Source organism: Mesoplodon mirus (assembly GCF_964341445.2).
Source record: "Mesoplodon mirus genome assembly, chromosome: 7".
Lineage (NCBI taxonomy): Eukaryota > Metazoa > Chordata > Mammalia > Artiodactyla > Ziphiidae > Mesoplodon > Mesoplodon mirus.
In genome coordinates, this window is record NC_138983.1 from 13,695,059 (window position 1) to 13,711,173 (window position 16,115).

The 16,115-nt window shown below is 41.6% G+C and overlaps 1 protein-coding gene across 21 annotated transcripts in view; it reads left to right on the top strand.

Annotated features, from left to right (window-relative positions):
* CELF1 (CUGBP Elav-like family member 1) overlaps positions 1–16,115 on the top strand; it is a 74,725-nt gene that overhangs the window by 10,776 nt on the left and 47,834 nt on the right. The window contains exon 1 of one of the 21 annotated variants that reach the window (XM_082629627.1): positions 12,951–13,134. The exons of 18 other annotated variants lie outside the window; for them this stretch is intronic. The gene's annotated coding sequence lies outside the window, so the exon portion shown is untranslated. Of the gene's footprint in view, positions 1–12,950; positions 13,135–16,115 lie in introns of those variants that run through there. 2 more of the 21 variants (XM_082629624.1, XM_082629630.1) reach the window with 2 other exon arrangements.

The window sequence follows — 16,115 nt, forward strand, 5'->3', positions numbered from 1 at the left end:
CTACTTTTCAGCAAAGGAATCACTAAATTAGAAACTGTCACCACTTTTCTCATTGTTCTTTTTACCTTTTTGTTTCCTGTGAGATTGAAGCAGGCTCTTGCAGAGACTGTGGGAATGTGTGATATTTTGGTGATAATGTGGGGTAACTAATTGTCTACTGTGAGTAGACTGTCTTTTTTAACCCAGTATTATTTGGACATCTGTTCAGTTTTTGCTAGTTTCTGTTTTGTACAGATAATTTACTGTAGGCTTTTCCCAGTTTTTTTGTGCTTGTAGCTTTTGTGTGTGGGAAACATTCTTTTCTGCTCCAGTCCCCCCACCCCACCCCCCCGCCCCACTACTATTACATAGCTTAGCTGGTGTTTCTCTCTTGCATGAGTTGTCTGCATGATGTTGCTAACTTAACCATGCTAGGTTGGGTGGGATATTACCAGGGAGAAACACCAGCTATCCCTGCTGGCTGCCTGCCTGATTCTGAACGCCGCTGTCTGATCAAGAGTCTTAGGGGGTCCAGGGAGTGAAAGGAAGTCAGGGTGGTGGTGACAAGCACCTTGAAAATGTATGACTGACGTTCATCAGCGAGTTGGTTATTCCTGCACATTGAAACAGTACTGCTTTGTGGTTATATAGTCATTTTAAACCTTATAGCAGGCTTCCAACTAGGTATTTCACTGGAAGCTGTTTATGTGGTAAAAAGACTATGTATTCCTTAGGTCCATAATTCTTAGATTTATGGCCAAAGCAAGAGGAGCAGGCATTGCATTTTGTGTTCTTCAGCCCTTCCCTGCTCATGGTTCAATTTCTGTTTGTCATTTAGTGCCTAGCTAATCTTTGTCATGAAGCTTTTCATGTCCATTCATTCTAATACTGTATCATAGGATGTTATTTAGTATTAATGATTTTTTTTCATTTCAGTGAGATTTTAAGGTTTTTTTGAGGCTGGAGATCGCCTTATTGCTTATTTAGTGTATTATGTATCTTTTAAGGAGTCAGGCATGCAGTCCCTACCCTAATTATACTCTGTGATCTAGCCCTTCTTGTAACAGTTTGGTGGGCCATGGCCCAAGCTGGGCACATCAGTTTCTTCTAGGAATTTGAGATTAGAACTGAGAATCATGTCTTTAGGGAACAAACAGATCACCTCTATTCTGAGAACTTGAAACATATAGACTCAGATGCTGGGGCACAGCCAAGTTCAGGCTTAATACATGCGGAAGCAGTGAAGGCCAGTCTGCAGGGAAGGAGAATTAAGTACATTTATCCAGAAAGAAGCATTGATGAGAAATGTAGCTCTGGAGAGAGAGGCAGACTAGAAGCACATGCAGAATAGAAGCCTGGGTGCAGAAAGGCTTTGCAGGTGTGGCCCTGTTGTACTTTCTGCCTTTGGGTTCCATGAGATACTCCAGTATCTTTTCAATTAATGCCTTTTTTTTTTTTTTTTTTCTGCTTAAGCTAGTTTGGAGGAAGTTCTCTTAATTACAACCAAAAGAGCTTTTAATAAAATGCTTAGTGCAGAACTCTGCCCAACGTTGCTTAAATTGATTTGAATTTTAGAATAGTCAAGCCTGGGATCATGGCTCTTTGGAAGATTGCCTTTTTCCCCCAGCAGCCTCCTCACCCTCAGGCTTAGGCTGCTTGGGGTTTTGGCTTCTCCATCTGTAGTGTAGACATTCATCTGTGTTCTCCCTTTTGGTGCACAGAGTGCTTCTCTCTGGTGCTTTGCCAGCTCAAGATTGAGGGTTGGCGTTTTTTTAAACAAGTTTCTAATGATTATCTGTGCACAACTAGTTCTTTTTAGGCATGTAAGACTGATAATAAAGTAATAATACTATTTCAGGTAGGAAATTTAAAGCGAGGCATCATTTTTAAAGAATTTTGTGAGGCATGTGAATTAGGTCCTTTCTTTATTTCTAAAGTAGCACATTTGCTTGTTTCCTGATTGTTTCCTCTTTAAAAAAAGTTGATGGACTTGAGTGGAACACAATAATGTGGGTTGAACGGCAGTTGAGACTTTAAACAAAGGGTAATGGTGAATGGCTGTGTGCCCAGTTGATGGAGTCTGTCTGGTCTCAGCTCAGTTAGTAACTTCATGAATGATCTGTAATAGGAGCATCACAGTGGTGTTTTTCTCTTTGAGAAATGTTAATGAGGGAGAGAGGGAAACTCTGAGAAGGACAGTTTAATGCTTCTAATTTGATTTTTTTTTCTTCCTGTGATCATTTGGTTTCTGTTAAGTTGAAAGACTTTATTCCAGAGAAATGTAAAATTTCTCTGGAATATTAAAACAGGAATTAAAAAGAAATGTGGATTTGTATACTACTAGGAAGGAATAGATTTGCAGGGTAGAAAAAGCTGGAAGTCGTTATTTTACATGGGAGGTCAAATTGTTGAGAAAATAAACCTAAACAGCGTTATGCCTTTGTACTGTACTGTAGTGTGTATATAGTATTGAACCAAGGGCTGTTCATGGAAGAAGTTATACGTTTTTACAGCCCATAGTGTTTACTGGTATGGGGCCCTTGCACAAAGTAAGTAATTGATAAATATTTCTTGAGTACTATATGTTGAATGGCACTTAATTTTATGTTTTGAGACAGTTCAGTACTAAGGACTAGGAATAGGAAGAAAACTTTTAAAATTGAAATTCTGTGAATCCATTTCTTCAAATCATTGTCTTTTGAAAATAATCAGTACTTTAAAGCTCCAAGGAGTTTTCTGGGGAATAAAATGTAAGCAGCTTTCCATTGAAAGACATTAAGTTGGCTAAGATTTGTACTGTAAAAGCCTTCATGTATCTTAAAACCTCATATTGTATATTGCCTGGACAAAATCAGAAGGCTCCTAGACAACCCTGATTCTGGCTCTGTTTTCTGTAGCTCCAGAAAATAAGAAAAGGAGAATCTGATACTGCTGGCAGTCTATGCTCTCTTGCTTTTCTGGGCCAAGACATGCATTTAAAAATAAAATCAAGGAAATCGTAAACTAGTAGTAAAAACAAATAAAGCACCCAAGAGTTTGCCTCTTCTAATGTCCTGTGCCCTGAGTCTAAGTTAGACTGTCTAATATTAAACTAAAGTGACAAAACTATGCTCTGGGCTTGTCCTCTGCACTTCCTATTTAAAGTTTATGGGAAATAATCATGAAAAGACACCATATTTATTAGATCATTATGATTTTTATCATATGCCGTTTTTGTTTAATAGCGTCTGCATACATTTACAAGTCCAATTTTTTTTTTTTTTAAGCTTGCAAACTTCTTTACTGAACTAATTTGGGTTATAGATTGTGGTGATGGGATTGGGAAACTACTTAAAAATAACCCTTTGGGACCTGCTACAGGAAAGCTTAGGTGAGTAAATATATGAAAACCAGATACAATATTTCTATGGAATATCTTTTTTTTGATGTGGACCAATTTTAAAGTTTTTATTGAATTTGTTACAATATTGCTTCTCTTTTGGTTTTTTGGCCATGAGGCATGTGGGATCTTAGCTCCCCGACCAGAGTTAGGAATAGAACACGCAGCCCCTGCATTGGAAGAAGTTTCTCTCTCTCTCTTTTTTTTAAAATCTTATCTGTCTATTTATCTGTCTGTTTGTTTATTTTTGGCTGTGTTGGGTCTTCGTTGCTTCACGTGGGCTTTCTCTAGTTGCCGTCAGGGCTTCTCATTGCAGTGGCTTCTCTTGTTGTGGAGCACAGGTTCTAGGTGCATGAGCTTCAGTAGTTGTGGCTCGCAGGCTCTAGAGCGCAGGCTCAGTAGTTGTGGCGCATGGGTTTAGTTGCCCGGACCGGGGCTCGAACCTGTATCCCCTGCGTTGGCAGGCGGATTTTTAACCACTGTGCCACCAGGGAAGTCCCTTTGTGGAATATCTTGATGCCTGTTGTTTACCTTTAGCTGACAGTATATCTTGTCTCCTTAGGTCCTTTTTTTTTTTCTTTTTAGACTTGTGAATTTGTGATTTGTCTTTTACTTTTATAGTACGGTTATGAATTCGGTTTCAACACGTTTTATCTTAGTGGCATTTATATTTAGAGTTTTCAGTAATTATTAGTTTGAGATCAGGGAAAGATTTTTATGAGCAGAGACACTTCTTGAGCTTTGTTCCAGCTGCTTTCTAGCTCTCAAGTTATTGTGGATCAGGCCTAGGAAAGCTGAAGTTTTAGATTATTACTATGAAATCAAGTTCTGTTTTTATTTATTAATGTTAATTTGTCTGGTGTAACTTTGCTCTGGGCTAAGTAAGACATAGAGGAATGTTTTCTTTTGAATTCTGACTGCTCCACTTCTCTGAACAAACCAGATCCACAGATTAGACTTGTAAATGATCTGTTTTCTTAAGGTATCTTCTAACAGAATGGGTCTCAGGGGAGCTGAGCGCCAGCACACATTTAGCTGGGAGTGACAGTTCATCTCCCTGAATTACATCCCCTTTGTCCATACACAGCAATTTTGGAGGCAAGACTTGCAATTTAAACTCTGTTCTGGTCTAATCAGTGTGATTTATAGTCAGTTTTATTTATTATAATTATTTTGTGTGATATGTTTCTGACATAATCATGTAGGGAAGCTGAAATTTCTTGAGTAGAAACTTGCTTTGGAGAACTTTGAAGTCTTGATAGGAAAATACTGAATATAATTTATGCTGTATCATGATCTGGAAAGATATGGAAGCATACATAGGTCACTGAAACTTTATTGAGCTGTATTTATTTAATTGTTCTTATGAATAGGGAGATTAAAACTTGAATATATTTAACTCTTGCAAGAGAGTCACTAAAACAGTTAATATTTCTTCAGAATTGTATACTATATGGGAAATAATCATGGAAAGACACCAGGGTTATTATATCATTATTGTTTTTATCATATGCCATTTTTGTTTAATAGCCTCCGGATGATGCATTTACAAGTCCTTTTTTTTTTTTTTTTTTTTTTTAAGCTTGCAAACTACTGAACTAATGTGGGTTATAGATTGTGGTGCTGGGATTGGGAAACTACTTAAAAATAACCCTTTTGGACCTGCTATATTTCTTGAAGGCAGCTTGCTGAAGAAAAATTAGATCAGGCTTTCTGGATTGCTAGATCCAGACCATCAAAAAATGCTCTGACCAGGCTTCCCTGGTGGCGCAATGGTTAAGAATCCTTCTGCCAGTGCGGGGGACACGGGTTCGAGCCCTGGTCTGCGAAGATCCCACATGCCGCGGAGCAACTAAACCCATGTGCCACAACTGCTGAGCCTGTGCCCTAGAACCACAACTCCTGAAGCCCAGGCGCCTAGAGCCCGTGCTCTGCAACAAGAGAAGCCACTGCAATGAGAAGCCCGTGCTCCACAACGAAGAGTGGCCCCCACTCGCCGCAACTAGAGAAAGCCCGCGCACAGCAACAAAGACCCAACGCAGCCAAAAATTTTAAAAATGCTCTGACCAAAAGAAAAAAAAGCCTGCTGGATCCACCCCCAGGAATCCTCGTGGGTCCCCATGGTAACAACCTCCTTGCTTACAACTTGTCACTGTGTAACTGTCACTGGGGTTCAAAGAAAAGCCAGTATATCAAGAACTGTGTGGCATTAACTACTCCTTGGTAAAATGCTGTTGCACATTTGCAACAAGCCAGAAATAGAAAGTTAAAGTTTCTGTGTTCCATTAATTAGATGCTTTAAAAAGCTGCCTAATTATGGTAAGGTGCAGTAGTGGGAAGGTGGTGGGTGGCCAAGGCAGGCATAGGAAGAAGCCATAGGCTCCGAATGTTAGGACCTTTATTTTCTTCTCTAAACCTTTCATTTTGCAAATGAGGGAAGTGAAATGTGTTACTTAAGTTCACATAGAAGCAGAAGCAGGATTCCATCTCAGATCTTCTCATTTTCCAGGACGGTTCTGCTGTCTGTGGACGGTTCTGCCCACACCACATTTGCCATGCCTCTACTTTTCAAAAACCAAGTATCAGTTTCTGAGGTTAGGAAAAGACCTTAGAGGTCATGCAGGGGAATTTTCTATCCAGTGGAGGAATCCCTTCTACAGCATCCTGGGCAGGTGCTCTCTGCCTCTTCCCTCAGGTGGGGGTTACCTATCTAGTTAACAAAAACCCCATTGCCTGACTTCAAAGAGAAGGTAGTTTTACATTGCTTTCCCATTTAAAAGCTATAAGCTTTGTTTTTCTCCCCTTATAAATTAGCAATTGAAAATCAGACTGGAATGTTTTTCATTAGCCTGTTTATCTCCGTTTAAGTCATGCTTGTCAGTCATGACAAGGCAGATAATTCGTTAAAAGAATTATGTCATGCCTAAACTCTAGAACTTTGAAAAGATAATGCCATATTTGGAACAAGCTAGTCCTTTAACAGCTGGGAGGAAAGAGATGATAAATGCTATATTCAGCTTAAAGTATTTTATAGCGTGCTTAATAAGATGAGATGATGATGAGCTAAAGAGTATCAAAAGAGGCCTCAAGGGGCTTCCCTGGTGGCACAGTGGTTAAGAATCTGCCTGCTAATGCAGGGGATACGGGTTTGAGCCCTGGTCTGGGAGGATCCCACATGCCGCGGAACAACTAGGCCCGTGAGCCACAGCTACTGAGCCTGCGCGTCTGGAGCTTGTGCTCCGGAGCAAGAGAGGCCGCAATAGTGAGAGGCCCGCGCACCGCGATGAAGAGTGGCCCCCGCTTGCCACAACTAGAGAAGGCCCTCGCACAGAAACGAAGACCCAACACAGCAAAAATAAATTAATTAATTAATAAACTCCTACCCCCAACATCTTCTTTAAAAAAAAAAAAAGGGCTTCCCTGGTGGCACAGTGGTTGAGAGTCCGCCTGCCGATGCAGGGGACGCGGGTTCGTGCCCCGGTCCGGGAAGATCCCACATGCCGCGGAGCGGCTGGGCCCGTGAGCCATGGCCGCTGAGCCTGCGTGTCCGGAGCCTGTGCTTCGCAGCAGGAGAGGCTGCGTACCGCAAAAAAAAGAAAGCCTCAAAAGCTCAGCGGCCATGGCTCACGGGCCCAGCCGCTCCGTGGCATGTGGGATCTTCCTGGACCGGGGCACGAACCCATGTCCCCTGCATCGGCAGGCGGACTCTCAACCACTGCGCCACCAGGGAAGCCCTCATGAGGTGCTTTTTTTATACCTTTTAAGCAAAGCATAAATGCATATTTTCTAATAAGGTATACAGAAACGTTTTCAGTTTCTTATAACCACAGATACTTTTTCCTCGAAGAATTTACCATATTTAAAAATGGAGAATTTGGCTCCAATGTTAATTTTTCTTTCTGACTTACCGGAAAGTTAAAGTGAAAATGCTGTTGGCAGTCTTTTGCTGTCTTGACTTCAACACAGTAGAGAATGCTATAATGAAAATGTGGCTGAGTTTTTAATATTCTGGAATTTCATGACCACCAGCACTTCTTGTTGTGCAGCCAGGGTAATTAAGGTAATCAAATATTTTAGTCATTAGCGGGTGTGGCCTGGCTCTGAAAGAAATCTCTAATTGTAGCCTCAACCCAGTGCCCTTTTCCCTCATTTACTCCAAAACATATTTATTATTTTTGTCATTATTCTGGTTCTTAATTTGACCAGTGAATTTTTGCTTAAAAGTTCATCATACAGTTTTTCTTGATAAGAAAGTATGCTGAATTACAGTGTAATGACGGAAACTAGCTGTTAGACTTCACGTTTTGGGTGGGAGGTGTGGGGAGTGAGAGAGAGAAATGAAAAGGAGAGGAAGGGAGGGAATGAGAGAGAGGAAGAGAGAGATGGTTTCATCCGTACCATTTTGTAGACAAGGAAACTTGAGGTTAGGAACCTCAAGGAGGATAGTAACTTATTGGGGGCATCCAGCTATAAAGTGGTAGGTCAGGGCTGGGCTTTGAGTCCACACTCCAAATTCTGTGCTATTTTCCTTTCCTTTTCTTGCTTTTAGAGGCTAAGCCTCATAAAAATAATGAAATAATTGGGCTTCCCTGGTGGCGCAGTGGTTGAGAGTCCGCCTGCCAATGCAGGAGACTCGGGTTCAAGCCCTGGTCCAGGAAGATCCCCACATGCCATGGAGCCACTAACCCCGTGCACCACAGCTACTTAGCCTGTGCTCCAGAGCCCGTGAGCCACAACTGTTGAGCCCAGAGTGCTGCAACTACTGAAGCCTCGCACCTAGAGCCCGTGCTCCACAACAAGAGAAGCCACTGCAATGAGAAGCCTGAGCACCGCAATGAAGAGTAGCCCCCGCTCGCCGCAACTAGAGAAAGCCCGTGTGCAGCAACGAAGACCCAGCACAGCCAAAAATAAATAAGTAAATATTTGAAAAAAAGAAATAATTTATTTTTGTAACCACTCCTTTTCATGTGGTAGTATAATCTTTAACTGTTAATCAGTAATGTAAATTCATTGTCTCATTTTAGAAGTTCTTACCTTTGAGTTAGGAAAAAATGGGCATATCTTTTAACTGCCCTGGTAAGATACTGTTTGTGTACCTTACCTAAACTGTTTACCTGTTTTCTTGTTGAAAAGTAGGAGTGATTTAACCCTAACGAAAGTGGCATGGAAATGTGGTTTTTAAAGTATGTAGCATTCATAGCATCTTCGTGTCTTTAAAAAGAAATTCATGGGGCTTCCCTGGTGACGCAGTGGTTGAGAGTCCGCCTGCCGATGCAGGGGGCACGGGTTTGTGCCCCGGTCCGGGAGGATCCCACATGCCGCAGAGCGGCTGGGCCCGTGAGCCATGGCCGCTGAGCCTGCGTGTCCGGAGCCTGTGCTCCGCAGCGGGAGAGGCCACGACAGTGAGAGGCCCGCGTACCACAAAAAAAAGAAAAAAAAAAAAAAAAAAAGAAATGCATGGAGTTCCTATGGGCAGATAGGTGGGGGTATCCCTCCCACAGGTCATTTAGTAGGTGAGAAAACTGGATGTTACATCTTTATTTGGTTCCTTAGTGAGAAATGATGTGACATGAAAGACTGCCATCTCCCTTTTTTCACCCTTCTTCTTAAAGTCTGGTCCCCATCTTCCAACCAACTCCCATGCCCCACAGCCATCCTTTTGGCTCTGACATTGCTTCTTAATTCCAAACAGCCATATTCCATGAGCTCCTAGAAAAGAGAGAGAAAGAAATCACCAATCTCTTTTGGCTGCCTTGCAGTCAGTGCCATTTTTACCAAATGGTCTGCTCTGTGACCATGTCCTCTTTTGACTGGGCCCACATTAAAGTGTGTCCCAAATGCTATCTTGATATATGTCCTCACTAGCAATCTTGTTTTTTAAGTCTCCATTTACAGGTTGATTCACAGTGGGAGGGAGAGCCATGTTCAGAAACTTTCTGATAGCCTGATTTTTCTTGTCTTTCATTTCTTTGCTTCTATTTATGTTCTTTGTACCTCTTCCTTGAGCTTGCACCTTCTGCATAGATGACTGTATTATATCATCTTTGAGGCTGCAAAATAAAAGTTGGAAGATTTTAAAGTTCCCAGAATAATGTTGTCGCCCACATTGCACATATGTCACATTTTGAGTTTACTAGTTAAGCCTCTAAATATGTACTTTATATACAGTATGTGCAGTGTGATGACTTAGGTTGCCATGAGAACCTAAAAATTTTAGGCTTAAATGGTTCAGTAACAGACACATTTTTTTTCCTTTATTGTCTTAGAGGAAGGCTAGGTTTTTGTTTTATCTAATACACTTTTTACAAATTGAGATATTAGGCAGTGGCTATTCTCAGATATCACGTCTTGCTGACAGGATGGGTAGCTTCTTTGTTTGCCTATTATCGGTCTTCTTTATTCCAATCTTCCATGCTCTAGTTTTTTCCCTCTCTACCTGTCTCCTATTACTTTCTGCGCTACAGGATAGAATTAGAAGTAGGAAACTGGAGGCCTTAGCTTCTTAAAAAAACAAGTACACCTGGTAAGAGAGGAAGTATCTAGTGGGATGTTCCTAAGCACATCTACAGAATTCCACTCTCCTGTAAGCTTCCTGAGATGAGCTGTAGTAGTAAAATTTGCTTGGGAAAAAAATTTTTTTTTTAAATTGAGGTTATGGTTGATTTACAATAGCTTGAGAATTTTTTTTTGAGAAATACTTATTTGTTTATTTAGGCTGCGCCGGGTCTTAGCTGTGGCACATGCGATCCTCATTGCCACGTGTGGCCTCTTTAGTTGCGGCACGGGAACTCTTAGTTGTGGCATGCATGTGGGATCTAGTTCCCTGACCAGGGATCAAACCCAGGGCCCCTGCATTGGGAGCTCGGAGTCTTACCCACTGGACCACCAGGGAAGTCTGAGAATTTTTTTAAAAAGGCATTATGTTAGTCTGCATCTAAAACAATTCAGGTTCTTTTGAATTGGGATATATTGTTTTGAATAATTTCTTGGCCAGGGTGACTTGTTTATTCTTGACTAGGTTTAGTCATGAAGATTCCCTTCTTATTGGACTAGGAAGTGCAAGAGGAGATGACAGAATGTTAGAGATGAAACAAACTATATATTGTTTAGTCTTTGGTTCTTAAACCTGTTTTGGATCATGAACCCCCTTTGAAAATCTGTTAAAAAGCTAGGGACCCATTTCCCTATAAACATAAATTAAGTACATAAATATATTTTACATATATATAAAATTTTGCACATAATGTAGTGGGGTTTATGGGATCCATGAAATATCCGTGAATTCTATAGGTCTGTGGACCCTAAATGTGGACTCCTGATCTGGTCCAATACCATTTTTCACTTGAGGAAGCAGGTAACAGGAAAGAAATGACTTGCCAATGGCCATGCTATAGGTGTGTATAGCCATTTTGATTTTGTGGTTATACTTTAACCACCCTTGGTATATACAATTGTGGTGTTTTACATTGTGTTGTTTATCTTTACGTAAGTAATCTTAATGGGTAATTAAAGCTGTGATCTCACCCAAAAAATAACATAGTAGTCCACAATAAAATACACTTTGGGAAATCAAAGTTGCTATTAACAGGCCTGCTCAGAAAAATTAAATGTATTTTAAAAAAGGTATAAGACACTAACACAGTTAAGAGATTTTAAATAAAATGTTGAACACTTGCATGTCTGTGTTTTGTGGGACATGAAAATGCCTCTACTGCTGGAATTCTGCTGTGCTCTTTTGTCTCTCTTTTTTTTTTTTTTTTTTTTTTTTTTGCGGTACGCGAGCCTCTCACTGTTGCGGCCTCTCCCATTGCGGAGCACAGGCTCTGGACGTGCAGGCTCAGCGGCCATGGCTCATGGGCCCAGCCGCTCCGCGGCATGTGGGATCCTCCCAGACCGGGGCACGAATCCGTGTCCGCTGCATCGGCAGGCGGACTCTCAACCACTGCGCCACCAGGGAAGCCCTCTTTTCTCTTTAAAAAAAAAAAAAAAAAAATTAATTAATTTTTGGCTGCGTTGGGTCGCCGGTGCTGAGCGCCGGCTTTCTCTAGTTGCGGCGAGCGGGGGCCACCCTCTTCATTGTGGTGCGTGGGCTTCTCATTTCAGTGGCTTCTCTTGTTGCGGAGCACAGGCTCTAGGCACGCGGGCTTCAGTAGGTGTGGCACTCGGGCTCAGTAGTTCTGGCTCACGGGCTCTAGAGCGCAGGTTCAGTAGTTGTGGCTCATGGGCTTAGTTGCTCCGTGGCATGTGGGATCTTCCCGGACTAGGGCTCGAACCCCTGTCCCCTGCATTGGCAGGCAGATTCTTAACCACTGAGCCACAAGGGAAGTCCCTGTGCTCTTCTTTTTCAGCACGTCAAACAAGAGTGTGGACAAGGCTCTGCCTTGCACCATGAGATCTAGGTGGTGGGATTGAGAGATCAGTTTTGCTATAATTTGGCATCCTTTGCTCATCATTACTACATTACCTACAAAAGGTAAAAAGAAAATTTCAAATGGTCAATTTGCCTATAAAATATACTAAAGTAAATAATTATGGTGAACCAATTAATTTTAAGAATTTGAAGAGTTTTCTTTTTTTCAGTTTTAGAGAAAGCGTTTTGCTGGGGTGCAACCTAGTATGTTTATTTATGTCCCATAAGCTGGAGGATTGTGCACACACATACACCAGACATGTCAGTGATGGAAAGGAACTAGGTAGTGCTCTCCTCTCTGGAGCTCCCCTTCATGACTCGGTGACTTAGCAAGTATTTTGTAACCAAAGATCTCAAATGCACAGTAAGTATTGGTTGATTCATTGAGAACTAAAGTACAGAATCATTTGAGCCCATCAACCACGTATTTTCTTTCCTTTTTTGATTCCCTGCCTTTTTTTTTTTTTTTTTTTTTTAAACCATGCATTTCTTATCTTTGGAGAGTTCACTCTGGCCAGAAATTAAGCTTTTCATATATTTCACATTGAGATGAATCTGAATGAATTGTTCCAAGCAAAGTAATTTTTAGAACATAAACATTTGACTTCTGATTATATAAGCCAGCATCCTGGGAAATATATTTTAAAAGTTGTATCAAATTTATTTTAACTTGTAAATCAGAAGAAAAGAAAAAGAGAGACCTAAAACTGTCTGAGAGTTGGAATGAGACCTTCATTCTGAAAGCAGCAAAGGGCCTGTGAAGTCTAGGACCCTTCACACACATGCGGAATAACCTTTTTTGCATGTTAAGTTCCAGGATTTAAATGATAAATTAAGCCTCATGGCTGCTGCTGGCCTGGTAAGAGTGCAGCCTGCTGAAGTTCTCACAGTGTCTTTCCTGTTTGCTGTGGCAGAGGGATTCTTGGTGTAAGTGACTGAAATTATCGGGAAGTTCCTTGGCCAAAATAGAATCTCAAACCTTTCTTCAAGTACCAGCCTGTGTGTTTCTGTTTTTTGTCTGGAGCATGTGAACACAGTGCATGTGTGTGAGATAATTGGGCTTTCACTAATGGCCCCCTTTCAGCAACCATGTATGGATAAAGCTGTTCAGGTCCCTGCTCCTCCCTCTCTGAGCAGGGAGGAGGACCTATTTTGCTGAAGCTGCTGTTCCACTTTTCAGCTTTCTATATTTGTACAGCAACAGCAGGAGCAGCCCACTAGCTCGGCCGCGTGGCTGCCCTGTGCGCCCATCCTGGCTCTGGCCTGCTCAGGCCTCAGCCAGGGCTTGCAATTTGTGTTCTTACGTGCGTCCATCTGTCTGTCTGTGTACATTGCTGTGGAGGACTGAGGTTTTCAAGTTGAAGAGGTGACCCGTTTGTCTTTTTTGTTTTGTTTTGTCAATTATAAATGGTAAAGAATGTTTCAGAATCTTGGGGATGGGGTGAGGAGACCAGATTTGTATTATTTAACAAAATATATTTTAGGGAGAGGATGCCAAACTGGTAAACATAGTGTCAGAAATGGTCTCTGGGTTCTCTTAGAAACTTTTCTCATTGAAGTAGTAGTGTTTTTTCCCTTTTGTTTTTCACTTGTCACAAAGCCCAGTTCTTAGGGGTGGAAATGAATTCCTTTCCTGGCACACAAATTTCCTGATGTAAGATTTGAGTAGAAAAGGCTGAGACACGTTTACCCCCTTAAGAAATGACCTCATACACATCTTTTTGGAAGAGGGTACAGTAGGGGCTAAGCCTCTTCCCTTGGCCTTTTGCTGGGAAAGGAACTGTGGGAAATGCCCCGTTGCTTTGGGCTTTGCAGTGGCCTATGCTGTTTGCACAGATTCAGAGTGCTTTGTAAAGTTTGGCCTTACCAGAGGGCTTGTAATGTTTTTTGGTGTCATGTCTATTTAAGGAATAGTAGGGGACATGACATGCAGACAGATTTCAGTTTATTTCCAAAGAGTATTGGATTTGTTACATTTTTAAGGAGTACTCTCGGGCTTTGTTATGAGATATTCTGATTAGACAGAAATGAATTGCTCGATCTTGATCAACTTAAGTCTAAATTCAAGTTGGTTTCTTTGTTTTACCCTTTCCTTTTACTCCCCTCCCCCATCCCCCCCATGAGTCATAAGCATGCCGAGTTGGGAATAGAACTTGTCAGCTGAGTAGGGATGAGACAGTTCTCTGCACATATTTGTAACTGTGGCCCATGAGGAGAGTAAAGGACTTAAAATGCTGGAGAAATACATTCACTGAGACAGCTTCTGTGGCTGTGTGGTATGGTTGCAGGGTTCCATGTGACCATTTACTGATGTATTCTCCCTTTGAATCACTTAGGAGTCTGTTGTTCTGTGACTTGTCCATTGTTGGCTTCAGGTGTATGTGTTTGTGTAGGGCCTAGGACCTGGTGCTGAGTCTCTCATGGGTCCTACATACTTGATGACTTTATAAAATACTGTTGAGTGTGGCATTAAGTGGGCTTCAGCTTCCCCTTGGCAACTCTTAGTGCCTGTCTCATTTTGCCATTCTACTAATGTTTTCTCATTTATACCATGAATCACTATACACCCTCTTTAGGGGCTATCATTGGAGATTAAAATCAGTGGCAGCTCTGATTTTACTGCTCAACCTCAATAAAGGACACTGTGGTTTAGCACATCTCTATTTCAGCTTTCCGTTTGTTCTTGATCTTTAAAAAAATTTATAATTTTCCTGGTCTCATTAGTTGTTATTTTTTTCATTGTGTGCTTTTTGAAAGCTTCCATAAATCCTTTTTTGATATGACGCAGGAGGGTAATAAATAAATGTTTATAAATAAATAAGTGCTCTTAGAACAAGTGGTTCAGTATTTCGTAATGAAGGTTACACTTACACTGGACGAGAACAGGCCCAGTTGAAGATTTATCAGCCAGTCATTGTCTTCTTATCTACACCCCTCCCTCTCCTTCTAATAGGAAATATTTCTGTATAATCTTAGGTACTCCATTTTGTTGGGATTGACATCTACACACTGCTGTATTTAAAGTAGATAACCAGCAAGGACCTACTGTATAGCACAGGAAACTCTGCTGAATATTCTGTAATAACCTTAATGGAAAAAGAATTTGAAGAAGAATAGAAGAAAATTAAATTAAAGTCTTAGGTACTCCTTTTTGAAGAGAAACAATCCTCTCCCACCATAGGCACCAACCTTAGTGCCTGGAATAATAATGACAGCAAAAGTTTATTGAGTGGTTTCTGTGTGCCAGGCACTGTTCTAAATGCTTTTACATACATGAGTTTTAAAATTCTAACAAACATCTTCTAAAATAGATACAGTTACCATAACCATTTGGCAGATGAGAAAACAGGTATAAAGAAGTTAAACAATTTACCCAAAGCTAAACCTGGCTAGTAAGCTCAAAACTGGGATTCAAAAGCAGTGGTGTGGGAGCTTCCCTGGTGGCGCAGTGGTTAAGAATCCACCTGCGGGCTTCCCTGGTGGCGCAAGTGGTTGAGAGTCCGCCTGCCGATGCAGGGGACACGGGTTTGTGCCCCAGTCTGGGAGGATCCCACATGCCGCGGAGCGGCTGCGCCCGTGAGCCATGGCCGCTGAGCCTGCGCGTCCGGAGCCTGTGCTCCGCAACGGGAGAGGCCACAACAGTGAGAAGCCCGCATACCGCAAAAAAAAAAAAAAAAAGAATCCACCTGCCATTGTAGGGGTCACGGGTTCGAATCCTGGTCCGGGAAGAGCCCACATGCCACGCAGCAACTAAGCTCATGTACCACAACTACTGAGCCTGCACTCTAGAGCCCACAAGCCACAACTACCGAGCCCGCGTGCTACAACTGCTGAAGCCCGCGCGCCTAGAACCCGTGCTCCGCAACAAGACAAGCCACCACAATGAGAAGCCTGCGCACCGCAACAAAGAGTAACCCCCGCTCGCCACAACTAGAGAAAGCCTGTGTGCAACAACGAAGACCCAGTGCAGCCAAAAAAAAAAAAAAAAAAAAAAAGTCGTGTGACTCCAGAATCTGAGTGTAGGGTGTATTATAGGCTTATAGTCAATATTTGACTATTAATTTTATTAATACATTCTGAATTTTATTTGGGGATTTTTGAATCATGAATCAGTTTAATCCAGTTTCATTTTAGAATTTCCTTCTGAAAATGACTACAGTATATGACTTTGGTTTTGCAGGTCTCTGTCAACTAATTCATTTTTTGATGATAAAAAGCTGGAAGGCAAATAGTCTGTGAAGCATTCCCAAAATTACTAATTTATCTCTGCTAGTGCCAGACTGTTTACTGAAGATATTGAAAGCAGAGTTAATTTTAGTTTCTTTAACTCTTGGTCCCTGTGCTACA